Source organism: Pongo abelii, chromosome X, assembly GCF_028885655.2.
Source record: "Pongo abelii isolate AG06213 chromosome X, NHGRI_mPonAbe1-v2.0_pri, whole genome shotgun sequence".
Lineage (NCBI taxonomy): Eukaryota > Metazoa > Chordata > Mammalia > Primates > Hominidae > Pongo > Pongo abelii.
Window position 1 is genome coordinate 143,830,230 of NC_072008.2, and position 13,433 is coordinate 143,843,662.

The 13,433-nt window shown below is 39.1% G+C and overlaps 1 protein-coding gene and 1 non-coding gene across 8 annotated transcripts in view; one reads left to right on the forward strand and one right to left on the reverse strand.

The window, feature by feature from the left end:
• Positions 1–13,433, forward strand: part of ZIC3 (Zic family member 3) — a 421,061-nt gene that overhangs the window by 120,231 nt on the left and 287,397 nt on the right. The gene's annotated exons all lie outside the window — the stretch shown is intronic.
• Positions 233–336, reverse strand: LOC112131124 (U6 spliceosomal RNA). The gene has a single exon (XR_002913269.2). It is a non-coding gene; the product is annotated as a U6 spliceosomal RNA (small nuclear RNA).

The window sequence follows — 13,433 nt, forward strand, 5'->3', positions numbered from 1 at the left end:
AGTTAGAGACCAGCCTGACCAATATGGTGAAACCCCATCTGCACTAAAAATACAAAAATTAGCTGGGCATGGTGGTGGGTGCCTGTAATCCCAGCTACTTGGGAGGCTGAGGCAGGATAATCAGTTGAATTGGGGAGGCAGAGGTTGCAATGAGCCAAGATTGTGCCACTGCACTCCAACCTGGGAGACAGAGCCAGACTCTATCTCAAAAAAAAAAAAATTATATATATATATATATAAAAAATGCTCCATGAATTTGAGTGTCATCCTTGACCAGGGACAATGCTAATCTCCGCATCATTCCAATTTTAGTATATGTGTTGCCAAAGTAAGCACTTAATGTATTATATATATATTATTTTGACATGTGGATCCAGCTGTTTTGTTTTTACATTTTTCATTTTGAAGTAATTTCAAACTCACAGGAAAGTTGCAGGAAAAGTAAAAAGACCTCTTATATAGTTTTCACTCAGATTCCCCAATTATTTACATTTGCTTTATAATCTCTTTAAATATATATTTATATATAATATATGTAATTAATATTTCTATATATTATATATAATTAATATTTATATATACATAATGCATTCTCCTCTTCCTTCTGATTAGTTGATTCTAATTTTTTTGAATAAATTAAACTCTCTGTAATATGTTTTTTAAAATAATTCTTTTTAAGTAAATATATTAGTATTTTTTCTGAATTAATGTAAAGTTGCAGGCATGATGCTTGCTGCCCCTAAATATTTCAGTGTGTATTTTCTACAAGATAAGGGTACTCTCATACATAGTCACAGTACTGCCATCCAAATCAGGAAATTAACATTTATACAATACCATCTAATCCACAGATCCCATTCGAATTTCACCAATGGTTCAATAATGTTCTTTATAGCAATCAATTAGTCAATAAATAAAATATATTTTTTAATCTGGTCCAGAATCCATCCAGGATCATGTGTCACATTTAACTGTTTTGTTTCTTTAGTTTTCTTCAATCTGGAACTAGTTCCTCAGTTATTCCTTGTCTTCCATGACGTAGACATTTTTAGAGCACAGTTATTTTGTATAAAGTCTCTCGGTTTATATTCGTCTGATATTCTTTATGAGTAGATTCAGTAATGTATTTTTGGCAAGAATATCACAGAACTGAGATTGTGTTTTTGTCAATGTATCATATCAGGAGACACTTTGAGCTGTCCCATTACTGTTGATCTTAATTTTAATTGCTGGTTAAGTGGCATCTACCAGATTTTCCCACTGAAAAGTTGTTATTTTCCCTTTGTAATAAGCAAGCATTTTGAGAGAAAATATATTGAGACTATGTAAATATCCTTTTCCAAAGGCAATTTTCTAATATTATATTTTTGTACATTTATTAGTCAGCATCCTACTGTATGGAAGAATTTTTCTTGCCTATCTATCATCTATCTACCTACCTACCTATCTATCTATCTATCTATCTATCTATCTATCTATCAAAACATAGTCCTATGAATTGCTATTTTGTAAAATTGGTGCAGAAATAATGTTTTAGCAACTTTCTGGATATCTTTTAATCTAGTCAAGTTGACACCTAAAATAAACCGTCACAGACAATATATCCAACTGCCTGAAGAACAGTATAATAGTATAAAAATGTTTATGGAATGTTTTCTATTTTGCAAGCATTTTCTCCCAAATACTTCACATGTATTATCTCATTTCATTCCTCCCAACAGCTCTTTGAGATAGTTACTATTACTTTCTTGCTTTACAGCTCAGGATATTGAGGCAGAGAAGTTAAGCAACTTGCCCATGGTCACACAGTTGGTCTCATTGGCACCTTGATAACAGAGACTAGGCCTTTGACTACTACACTCTGCTGACAACTCGAGATACCCCAAACTTAATCATCTTCCCCTACAAGCCAGCACCCCTTCCAGTCTTCCAGATCTCAGAGAGAATGGTGCTAGTAACCATCTAGTTATTCAAGTTGAAACCTAGTTACCATACTTGAGTCCTTTCTAGCCTTTCATGAGAACTTGTACGTCTCCCAGCATAGTACTTCCTATTTGCATTGTAATTGTTAATTTTCTTGTATCCTTCTTTAAATCCTTGAGAAAAGTGGTGGTGTGATGTTCATAGTTGTATCCATAGTACCTAATATCCAGATGCTAGTACCTAGCACAGGACCTGGCACACATTCAGTACCTATTGGTTGAATCAACGAATGAATGAATGAATTGGTAGAATTAAGCCTTTTATAAGAGAGCAGTTAGAATAGAAAAATGAAGTGACTTACTCAAAGTTATACAATCAGGAGTGGCATATTTACCATAAAGCAAATGAGGCTTAAGTTTCAGGGCCCATCACATAGATGGCCCCTCCCAAAGTCCTAGGATGGGCCTTTGGAATGTGTTCATTTTGTCTTGTTTTTGCAAAATTTGCAAATGATTAAGGCCATTGTCTCTTTCCATTTAGACTTCTTCATCACACTCCTCCTTCTTGTTGAATGGCATCTGAGTGGCTGCAGGAATTTTGGGGATCAGGCTAAGGGGAATTTGAAATGGGGATACATTTAGCCAAAGTTTAGTGGAATATATCTATGTTATTTGCGGTCACCTAGGGGTATAATTATGTTATTGTTACCTGCCAAGGATAGGAATGGCTGGCAGAAATTCTCTATCACTCACTGTGCCATTTCACCTGGCACATGTCATGGAATTGCTGGCCTAGAGCTTATATCCTGATATGAATGTGTCCCTTGGTGCTCATCATTGGAAGTATGTGAGTAATGGAGGAGAAACAAAGTTGAAATGTACAGAACCAGAAGCTGATCTGTGGAGAATTCTTCTCAATATTGCAGGTTATATATGAAAGATACTTGATAATGTTCTTCTTATTTTCATAAAAAGTTACGTGATATTAATAATAAAGAACTCTGATGTTGAAAATACTTTTCTAAACTGTCAATAATAATAATAAAAATTTGATTAATGATGCTAGAGGAAAGATTGAGTTACCTTTCTATTTTCTCTATGGAGATGTCTATTGTAAAATTATTGTTATAGGAAGAGATAATCTAAGAATATGCAGCTTAAAAAGAAAGAAAAATGAGCCCAGCATGGTGGCACACACCTGTAAACCCAGCACTTTGGGAGGCCAAGGCGGGCAGATCACTTGAGGCCAGGAGTACAAGACCAGCCTGGTCAACATGGTAAAAATGGTAAAGCCCTGTCTCTTCAAAAAAAAAAAATACAAAAATTAGCTGGCTACAGTGGTGCATGCCTGTAGTCCCAGCTACTTGGGAGGCTGAGGCAGGAGAACTGCTTGAGCCCAGGAGGCGGAGGTTGCAGTGAGCCAAGATCACGCCACTGCACTCTAGCTTGGGTTACAAGAGTAAAACTCTGTCTCAAAAAACAAAAAGAAAAAGAAAAATGTTGTAGATATGTGTGAAGCAGTTAATTAATATAAATATTATGTCATTTTAATGGATTTTCTAATGTTTGTGGTATTTCAGCTTTTGAAAATATGTTTTCTAAATTCTAGGTAAATATTCATTTTGTTACTGAATTCTGTTTTTACATTTTTGGTATCATTTTTCTTAGTGACAGCCCTACAATTTGTATATGATTTTTGGGAGGTGGGCTAGTCAATTACAAAAAACAACAAATTTTAAAGGTTAAAACTACTGGAATTTTAGGCAGAATAAAAAGTCCAGGAAACCTGGATCCAATATGACAAGGCATGCGGTAAGTGCTCTATAAATGTTTGTTGAGTGAGTGAATGAATGAATGAGTAAAGAAAGCATCTTTTTAAATTTTATAAAATTTATATTATATATATATGTATATATAAAATTATTTTTTTTTAAAGACAGCGTCTCGCTTTGTTGCCCAGGCTGGAGTGCAGTTGCTCAGTCTCAGCTCACTGCAACCTCAAGCAATCCTCCTGTCTCAGCCACCTGAGTAGCTGGGATTACAGTCACGCGCCACCAAACCCGGCTAATTTTTGTATTTTTAGTACAGATGGGGTTTTGCCATATTGTGCAGGCTGGTCTCAAACTCTTGGCTTCAAGAAATCCATCTGCCTTTGCCTCCCAAAGTGCTGGGATTACAGGCGTGAGCCACGACGCCTGGCAAGAAAGCACCTTTTTACACAGGCTTCTTGGGCATGGAAGGCACTCGGGAAAATACCAGTTGATTTGCAGTTGGGTCAGGGTGGTGGCAACTAGGGGAAAAGAGGTTCCATCTGAGGTCTCTGATGAGTAGGGGCTTGTGCTGAAGTAGAAGTTATCACCTCTTCTCCACCTTGTGAAGAGGGTGAGGACACGCCAGTTGGAGTTAGGTGGAAAGTGGTCAGTGGTTTGCAAGGGCATGACAGGGAGGTAATCTATATTCTGGACTCATTCCCTCATCCTGGATATTTTCTCTACCTTTGGTAATGAGGTTTTTAGCAACAAAATGTGGGGCTGGCACATATCTCCTTTGTTAATAGATGTATTATCATATGACTCTTTCCAAATAGTAAATTACATTAAAAGGACATGCATTTCTAGTTACTTGTAGTCGCGGCAGAGAAAAATAAAAGCCAAAAGTCTGTGTTACTCAAGATCACAGAATCATGAAAAAAGATAGTGATAATTTGGAAAATGGAAATCATAAATCATTGTTTTTTTTTTCTTTGTAATTAAACCACGCTTCTTTTTCTTTTCTTTTCTTTTTTTTTTTTTTTTTTTGAGATGGAGTCTCACTCTGTCGCCCAGGCTGGAGTGCAGTGACGCGATCTCAGCTCACTGTAACCTCTGCCTCCCAGGTTCAAGCAATTCTCCTGCCTCAGCCTCTCGAATAGCTGAGATTACAGGCATGCGCCACCACGCCCAGCTAATTTTGTATTTTTTTAGTAGAGACGGGGCTTCTCCATGTTGGTCAGGCTGGTCTCAAACTCCTGACCTCAGGTGATCCACCCACTTCGGCCTCCCAAAGTGCTTGGATTACAGGCATGAGCCACCACGCCCGGCCCCAAAAGCCACCATGCCCGGCCCTAAACCACACTTCTTATAATATTGAGAACAAATCATAATTTGATTTGGGCTTTGATCTTTTCAAAGATAGTCATGTTTGTTTCTACTTTTTCAGGTGGATTGTTTAAAGTCCTCAAGGGGAAAACAAACAAAAAAATAGGCAAAAATCTTGCATCTTTATTTTCAATCATTTTGTTTATTTTTCAAAGATTGATAAATGTAAAATGTAAAAGTACTCCACAAACACTCAGCCCCCAGATACGCTGAAAGAGAAGAGAATGTTGTTTTCCATGGTAGGTAAAGTAGAAGGTTTTACAGTATATGTTTCACTAACTTAGTATGATTTTTGCATAAAATGAATCCACGTAATCATCACATTGTATTTTCCAATTTAATACTGAGTTATCAGTCACTGGGCATTTTTTAAACGGCAAAAATGCTTTATTGGAATAATTGGAATAAATATAATGAACACAGATATCTCCCTTTTACATTCAAAATATAAGTAAAAGGATGATATAAAATATTCAGGACAATTTTGATAACAAGAAAACCACCCATAATCTCCACAACCTATTTAATAATATTTTAAGTTTTGGTTAGTATCATTGAAGACTACTTATGCATATGCATATTTTTCCACATGATCGCAACCATTAGGTAAATAATATCTATCTATCTATTTATTTATTTATTTATTTATTTATTTATTTATTTATTTTGAGACGGAGTCTCACTCTGTCGCCCAGGCTGGAGTGCAGTGGCACGATCTAGGCTCACTGTAAGCTCCGCCTCCCGGGATCACGCCATTCTCCTGCCTCAGCCTACTGAGTAGCTGGGACTACAGGCGCCCACCACCACGCCCGGCTAATTATTTGTATTTTAGTAGAGACGGGGTTTTACTGTGTTAGACAGGATGGTCTCGATCTCCTGGCCTCATGATCTGCCCTCCTCGGCCTCCCGAAGTGATGGGATTACAGGCGTGAGCCACCGCGCCCGGCCAGGTAAATAATATTTTATAGTCTGAATTTTTCTGTTGCATTCTGTCTTAAACATACGTGCTCCCATGTTTCTGCACAATCTTCAAAATGATCATGTTAACGGCTGGATAACATCACAGTGAGCAGATGTGTGCTCCTTTATTAAGCGATTCTCTTATGGTGGTGTGTGGTAGGTAATGCAAGCTATCATGATGGTGTGTCCCCTTCTGGAAGGTGGAGGAGAGGAGGGTGGGAAAGAAAGAATAGAACATACTGAGAAAAATATTACTTTAAGACTTGAATCGATTTCCCCCTGTTATAAAAGTAGTACATGGTAATTATGGGAAAACCAGGAAATCCCAGGGTATGTAAATTTTAAAAATTTAAAAAACCAACTATAATGTGTCTACTTGGTGGTCATTCTAACCCCAACAGTAAGTATAGCCGAATCTTGATGATTTCAAGAGCTGATCAACTTTTGGATCATCATTTAATACTGTTTCTCCAGATTTTTCCACATCTCATCAAGTTTACTTGCTGCAGGAGGGGAAAACAAAAATTATCTTGTCACTTTTTAGACATATTTCATTTGGACTCTAAACAGTGTCACCAGTCTTATCTTTGGTGTTTGGAATGGGGTTTGAATATTTCCCGAAATTAAACCATCCCAAAAGCATGAATAATTGCTAGCTGTTGAGATAAATTAAAAATAAAAAACAAAAAACAAAACAAAACAAAACAAACAAAAAACGGAAAGCTGTAACAATTATTGGGGAGTAGAGTGGTTAATTCCAAAAGAAAAACCTTTTTAAAGGTTAAAATTACTGCAAGTATATATGGAATACGAGTGCAGCTTCGCAAGGGGACTCTGTTCAAGAGGATAGCTCTCTTTTAGATGGGTGGGTTGTGGTATATTTGCTAAACAGCTGCAGTTAGTTCCTTATGAGCAAAACTTATCCTTTAGCTTTTCAATGAAAGTACCCTTTTAAGGGTGGGTAGATAATTTTAGGAACTGTTGGCATTTTGGGTGGAACAATTATTCATTGTGTGGGGCTATCCTGCTCATTGCATGGTGTGATGGTTAATGTTGAGTGTCAGCTTGATCCGATTGAAGGATGCAAAGTATTGTTTCTGGGTGTGTCTGTTAGGGTGCTGCCAAAGGAGATTAACATTTGAGTCAGTGGATTGGGAGAGGCAAACCCACCCTCAGTCTGGGTGGGCACAATCCCCTCCCCTGCCAGCGCGGCTAGAAAAAGCAGACAGTAGAAGGTGGAATGAGCAGACTTGCAAGTCTTCTGGCCTTCACCTTTCTCTTGTGGTGCTGGATGCTTCCTGCTCTCGAACATCGTACTCCATATTCTTCAGCTTTTGGACTCTTGGACTTACACCAGTGGTTTGCCAGGGGCTCTCGGGCCTTCAGCCACAGACTGAAGGCTTCACTTCTCTACTTTTGAGATTTTGGGACTCGAACTAGCTTCCTTGCTTCTCAGCTTGCAGACAGTCTATTGTGGCACCTCATCTTGTGATTGTGTGAGTCAATACTCCTTAATAAACTCCCTTTCATATATACATCTATCCTATTAGTTCTGTGCCTTTAGAGAACCCTGACTAATATACTTGTCATTTAGCACTGGCCCTGCCCACTAAGTGTCCCTACTTCTGACAAAAAAAAAAATGCCTTCTGTCCATTTCTACAAGGCCCTTGGGGTTAAAGTGGGATCAACTTTGGTTAAGGACCACAGATTTGGTTTCTAAAGTTCTAGCCCCTACTTTGAGGAATGGGCTCAGGAATCATGATCACTAGGGTAGGAATCTGAAAATATATATTTTTTTCAACTAAAAACATTTTTTTAGAGATGAGGGCCCTGCTGTGTTATCCCTGCTGGCCTCAAACTCCTGGGCTCAAGTGATCCTCCCAAAAGCTTCCTGAGTTGTTGGAATTCCAGGCATGAGCCACTGGGCCCAGCTGAAAATCTTTTTAGTAAGCTCTTCCAGTGATGCTAATGTAGCCAGTCCTCAGAGAGGCTTTGAGAAATCAGAGGCTTACAGCAATAAATGACTCCCTGCTTCCTCCCCCAAACCTCATTCATCCACCGTCTCCCCTCCTTCTCTATAATGCTCTAAAACCTCATCCTTGTTTTACAAAAAAAAAAAAAAAAAAAAAATTCCCCAGCTCCTGGAGAAAGGGGAAAGATTGTTTTGTTATATGCCCATCGGGGAGGGAACACTGTACATTCAACTTGGCTTCAAAACTTGCCAGTATAACACAGTGTTTATATTTCCACTTTCGCAGATGAGAAAACTGAGGCTCAGAGAGGGCTGCTAGTACTAGTAGTCAGCTACTATGTACTATGTGTCTGCATGTGCTTGATTCCTGACAACAGTTTTGTGAGATATGTACTCCTAATGTGTCCGTTTTACAGATGAGAAAACTGAGACTCGAAGAGTCTTGCAGAAAGTTGTGCAGCCTGTAAGAGCAGCTGGTGGAGCTAGAATTCAAGTCTGGGCCTTCTCATCTCAGATCCTAAATTTGTTTCTTGGGCCCAGCACTGCCTCTGTGTCAGGGGGATAAGACCCTACCTGCTTTCTAAATGACCCCTTCGGGAAGTTGGAGGCTGAGCTGAAAAATCAGGGCCAGGCAGGATTGGAATATTTGAATAGCAGTAATAAAAATTTGGTAGGAAATGAAGACAACTGGCTGCTAGTTTCATTAAACATGCCCCCAGAACACAGGCTAAACTGAGATAGTTAATCAAAGACAACTGTAAATCTCAGACTGTGTCTTTTCACAGCATTCAGAGATCCAAAGAAACAGCATGAAAATTATGGGAGCTATAATTCTAAATTGTTTGAGGCAAGAGAACATAGGGTGGACTATTTTGAATACAAGCTCTGTAATTGAACCTCTTGCCTTATTATTCTTTAAGCCAGGGATTCCTAACTTGAGATCCATCCACTTCCAAAGTATCCATGGATAAAATTTAGGGGTTCTTGAAAAGTGTAGGCAAGAGACCACAATAATATTAGCAGTGCCTAGGACTTTGACACCAGTGAAAACCACAGATATTTTCATATCATCTTAAGGGTGTTAAAGACACCTAAATATTATTTTGCTCATCACTACTGTGGTTGTTACTACACCTGCTTTTAGGTCTTTAATTATCATTATTTTTTGTTTTTTTATTTTTATTTTTTGAGACGGAGTCTCACTCTGTCACCCAGGCTGGAGTGCAGTGGTGCGATCTTGGCTCACTGCAACCTCTGCCTCCCAGGTTCAAGTAATTCTCCTGCCTTAGCCTCCTGAGTACCTGGGATTATAGGTGCGTGCCACCACGCTCGGCTAATTTTTGTATTTTTAGTAAAGATGGGGTTTCACCATGTTGGTCAGGTTGGTCTCGAACTCCTGACCTCATGGTCCACCTGCCTCGGCCTCCCAAAATGCTGGGATTACAAGCGTGAGCCACGATGCCCCACCATAATTATCATTATTATTTAATGTGTTACAAAAGAAGCACACATATTACTATATCATAAAGTTGATTTTTAAAATAATTTTGATAAACTTTTCCATATAATCAGTTTCCTTCATAATTCTATGTATGTTACTGTATTCATTTATAAAGATTATTCTGAGAAGAGGTCAGCTATAGTCTGAATGTTTGTATCCTCCCCAAATTCATATTGAAACCTAATGCCCAATGGACTAGCATTAACAGGTGAGGTTTTTAGGAGGTGTTCAGGTCGTGAGGGCAGAGCCCTCATGGATAGGATTAGTGGCCTTATAAAAGAGGCCCCAGAGAGCTTGTTTGCCCCTTCTGCCATGTGAGGACACAGCTAGAAGACACCATCTATGAAGCAGAGTGAACCCTCACCAGGCACCAAATCTGCTGGTGCCTTCCTTGTTCTTGACTTCTTAGCCTCCAGAACTGTAAGCAATAAATTTCTGTTGTTTATAAATTACCCGCCAGGGCATGGTGGCTCACGTCCATAATCCCAGCACCTTGGGAGGCTAAGGTGGGAGTATCACTTGAGCCTAGCAGTTAAAGACCAGCCTAGGCAACACAGTGAGACCCCATCTATAGAAAAAGAAAATTACAAAATTAACCAGGTGTGGTGGCATGTACCTGTGGTCCCAGCTACTCAGGGGGAGGCTGAGATGGGAAGATCATTTGAGCCAGGGGGGTCGAGGTTACAGTGAGCCGTGATCGCACCAGTGCACCACTCCAGCCTGGGTGACAGAGCAAGACCTTGTCTCAAGAAAAAAAATATTATCCAATCTAAGATATTTTGTTATAGCAGCCCCAGTGGACTAAAACAGGGTCAATGTACTTCACCAGAAGGCCAAAGGGGCTATGGCAAAAAAATCACAACAAAACAAATAAATGGGAATTCAATTGACCTAATGAAAAGAATATTTTATCTATACGTATTTCTTCTAGCTCATGGATGCCCTCATTTCTTCTCCTTCGCTCAGGTTAGATCCCTGGAGATAAGAAGTGATGGCAGGGGCTGAGCAAAGGAGCAGATACAGTTCTTAGGAGGACAAGGACTTAGTTCTTATTTGCAGCACTCACTCACTCACTCACCAATGTCTGAGCAGCTCAAGGATACAGTCTGCTGCTAAATCAGGTACTTCAGGGTAGAGAGAAAAAATTGAGGGCCTGGGACCTGGTGCTCTAAAAGCTTATAAGTTAACCCAGAGAAAGAACAGTACATTTCTGCATAGTATTATCTCAGTAGGGTAGAGAGGTAGAAGGGCAGTGTGGAATGATCATGGACATTAGGGGTCAAATTGTCCTGAATCTCAGCAAATCCACTGTCTAGCTGTAGAAGTTTGGGCAAGCTTTGCTCAGCCTCAGTGTCTGCATCTGTAAAATGAGGCTGACGTCACCTAAATTAGATGATTTTCATGAGGATTAAGAAAGATGATGTTGCTAGCGTGCCTGCCACATAGTAGGTACTCAATGAAAGATCCCAATTATTATTATATACAGAGTCTACGAATGCTCAGATAACCTCAAGACAAACTTGATGGTGGTTAATACATAGGTGTGAAGACTGACATGTTCAGTCTTTCAATAAGTGATAGCTTTCTTTTTCAAAGTTTGGGCCGGCTGCTCTATCAGGAGGTTAACAATATGAGTTTTTTATTTCTTTGTTTTGTTTTGTGAACCTCTGAATATGCCTTTTCTTTTTAGCTGTTTCTACATTCCTACTTTCTGGAATACATTGAGTTACAGGTGGCCCAAAGAAAAAAGTATTGTCTAACATTCTTTAGGTCATTAGTAATGGCCACCTAAAACAATTTAACTGTGAATCTTACAACTTTTTTCCCTCCATAATTACATTTGGAGAAGAAGGCATACAACTCTTGTATATTTGAATGCTGTAAACACCATTAATTTCTGCAGCTTAGGTAAATGCATTCTGCAGCAAATGGTCTCGGAGCAGTCATGATGACATTTGTTGTTTACTCTTCATGGGGCACCAGCCTAAGAATTTTTAGAACTTCTGATCATTCCCCAGTTACGTGTCTATCTGAAGTTACCTGACTTTCATCCCATCAAAGGATATACAGAAGATGTACTCATCTCTGACAGGGATATGTTTAGAAGCAGATGCTAGGTGGTAGTCAAAGACGTTGGAATGGGGACCCTTTGATCCTGTTCCAAAAGGGGACTCAAGGAAAAGTCCCAATTGTTAATAGGAACAGAGTATATGAGTGCTCCTGAGCCCCCTGAGTCTATGTTTTAATTTGAGGATTTAAGCCTCTGGAGATTGATATGGTAATATCCTGAAAAGAGAAGATGAAGTTAGGCAAGTTCTGCTCCCGTAAGATATAGGCTCTTCAGAGTCAATGTCAAAAGAAGGGTTGTGGAAAAACAATTTGTCCCTCCAGCACAGTGGAACGAAGATGAAATTGTACCTGAAAATTAGGTCAATGGTCAACTTCTCAAAGGAGAAATGCGGCTTGCTGTAAGAGGTGACAAAAGCAGATGGAATGAACTTCCAAGAAGAGGACCTCGAAAAGGCTAAAATGCTGTTTCCCAATGAATGAAATGAAAACATGAAAAATTACATTCCTAAGGAAACCACCAAAAACATAGAAAGACCCTAGACTGGAAAACATGGAATAACCTCTTATCTTGTTCTTATCTTGACTTTATTTGCTGTCTGCTTAGAGTAAAATGAGAATGATGGAGATGGAGAGAAGGGGATATGTAGACATCTCAAACAGTTATTGATAAAGAGAACAGTTATGTTAATTGGTGGGCAAGGAATATATTTATACATATGTGTGTGTGTGTGTGTGTGTATATATATCTATATATATATTTTTTTGAGACAGAGTCTTGCTCTGTCACCCAGGCTAGAGTGCAATGGCGTGATCTTGGCTCACTGCAACCTCTGCCTCCCAGGTTCAAGCGATTCTCCTGTCTCAGCCTCCCCCAGTAGCTGGAACTACAGGCATGTGCCACCATGCCCAGCTAATTTTTTTGTATTTTTAGTAGAGACGCGGTTTCACCATGTTAGCCAAGCTGGTCTCAAACTCCTGATCTCAAATCATCCACCCACCTCAGCCTCCCAAAGTGTGGGATTACAGGCATGAGCCACTGTGCCCAGCCACATGTGTATACATATATGTGTGTATATATATATGACAAGATACATCACCTTGATGGGCAGCTTTAAATAGTACAACTTCTAATCTTTCCAACAACAAGTTTTAGCAGCTTCTAATCTTGTCTCCAATAGAGGGGTCATGGCAAACCACAATCTGATTGTGAGGAAGGAATATACCATGGCTCAAAAAATGTGCTGAGCAAAATCAGACAAGTCTATCACTGTGTGAACAAGCAGGGGAGATCTGATGCTTATTTTATTTAGCACTGGAAAGACCTTTACTTTAGAGTAATAGCTTACTTTTACATAATGCTCTTTAGTTCAGAAAGCCCCTTTATTTCTGTTATCCGATTTAGTCTGGACTGTATCCCAGTAAGGACAATTATTATCTGAATTGATAATAATTCAGATGAGGAAACTGAAGCTCAGAAATTTTAAATAGCTTGCCAAAGTTCCTATGGGTAGGAAGAGACAGAGCTGGCACTAGAACCCAGGCCTTCAAATTCCCAGACCAAGCCCAATTTGTCACATAATGCCTCAGCATACAGGTTCTAGGATCAACATGAACAACATGGAGAGAGGCCAATGGACTAGGCACCAGGATGAAAATAAAGCAACAAAATATGGCTAGGGGCATGAGGATTATTAAGCCAAGAGAAGAAAAGCACAGGGAGTTAACTCTTTAGTGGCTTTAGTAATGAAAAGTGAATGTTAAGAGAGTCTACTTCATTTTGAGTAATGATGCACTCAAAGGCTATGGACTGGAATTGCAAAACAAAACAAAACAAAACAAAACAAAAACAAAAAGAAAAGAAAAGAAAAAA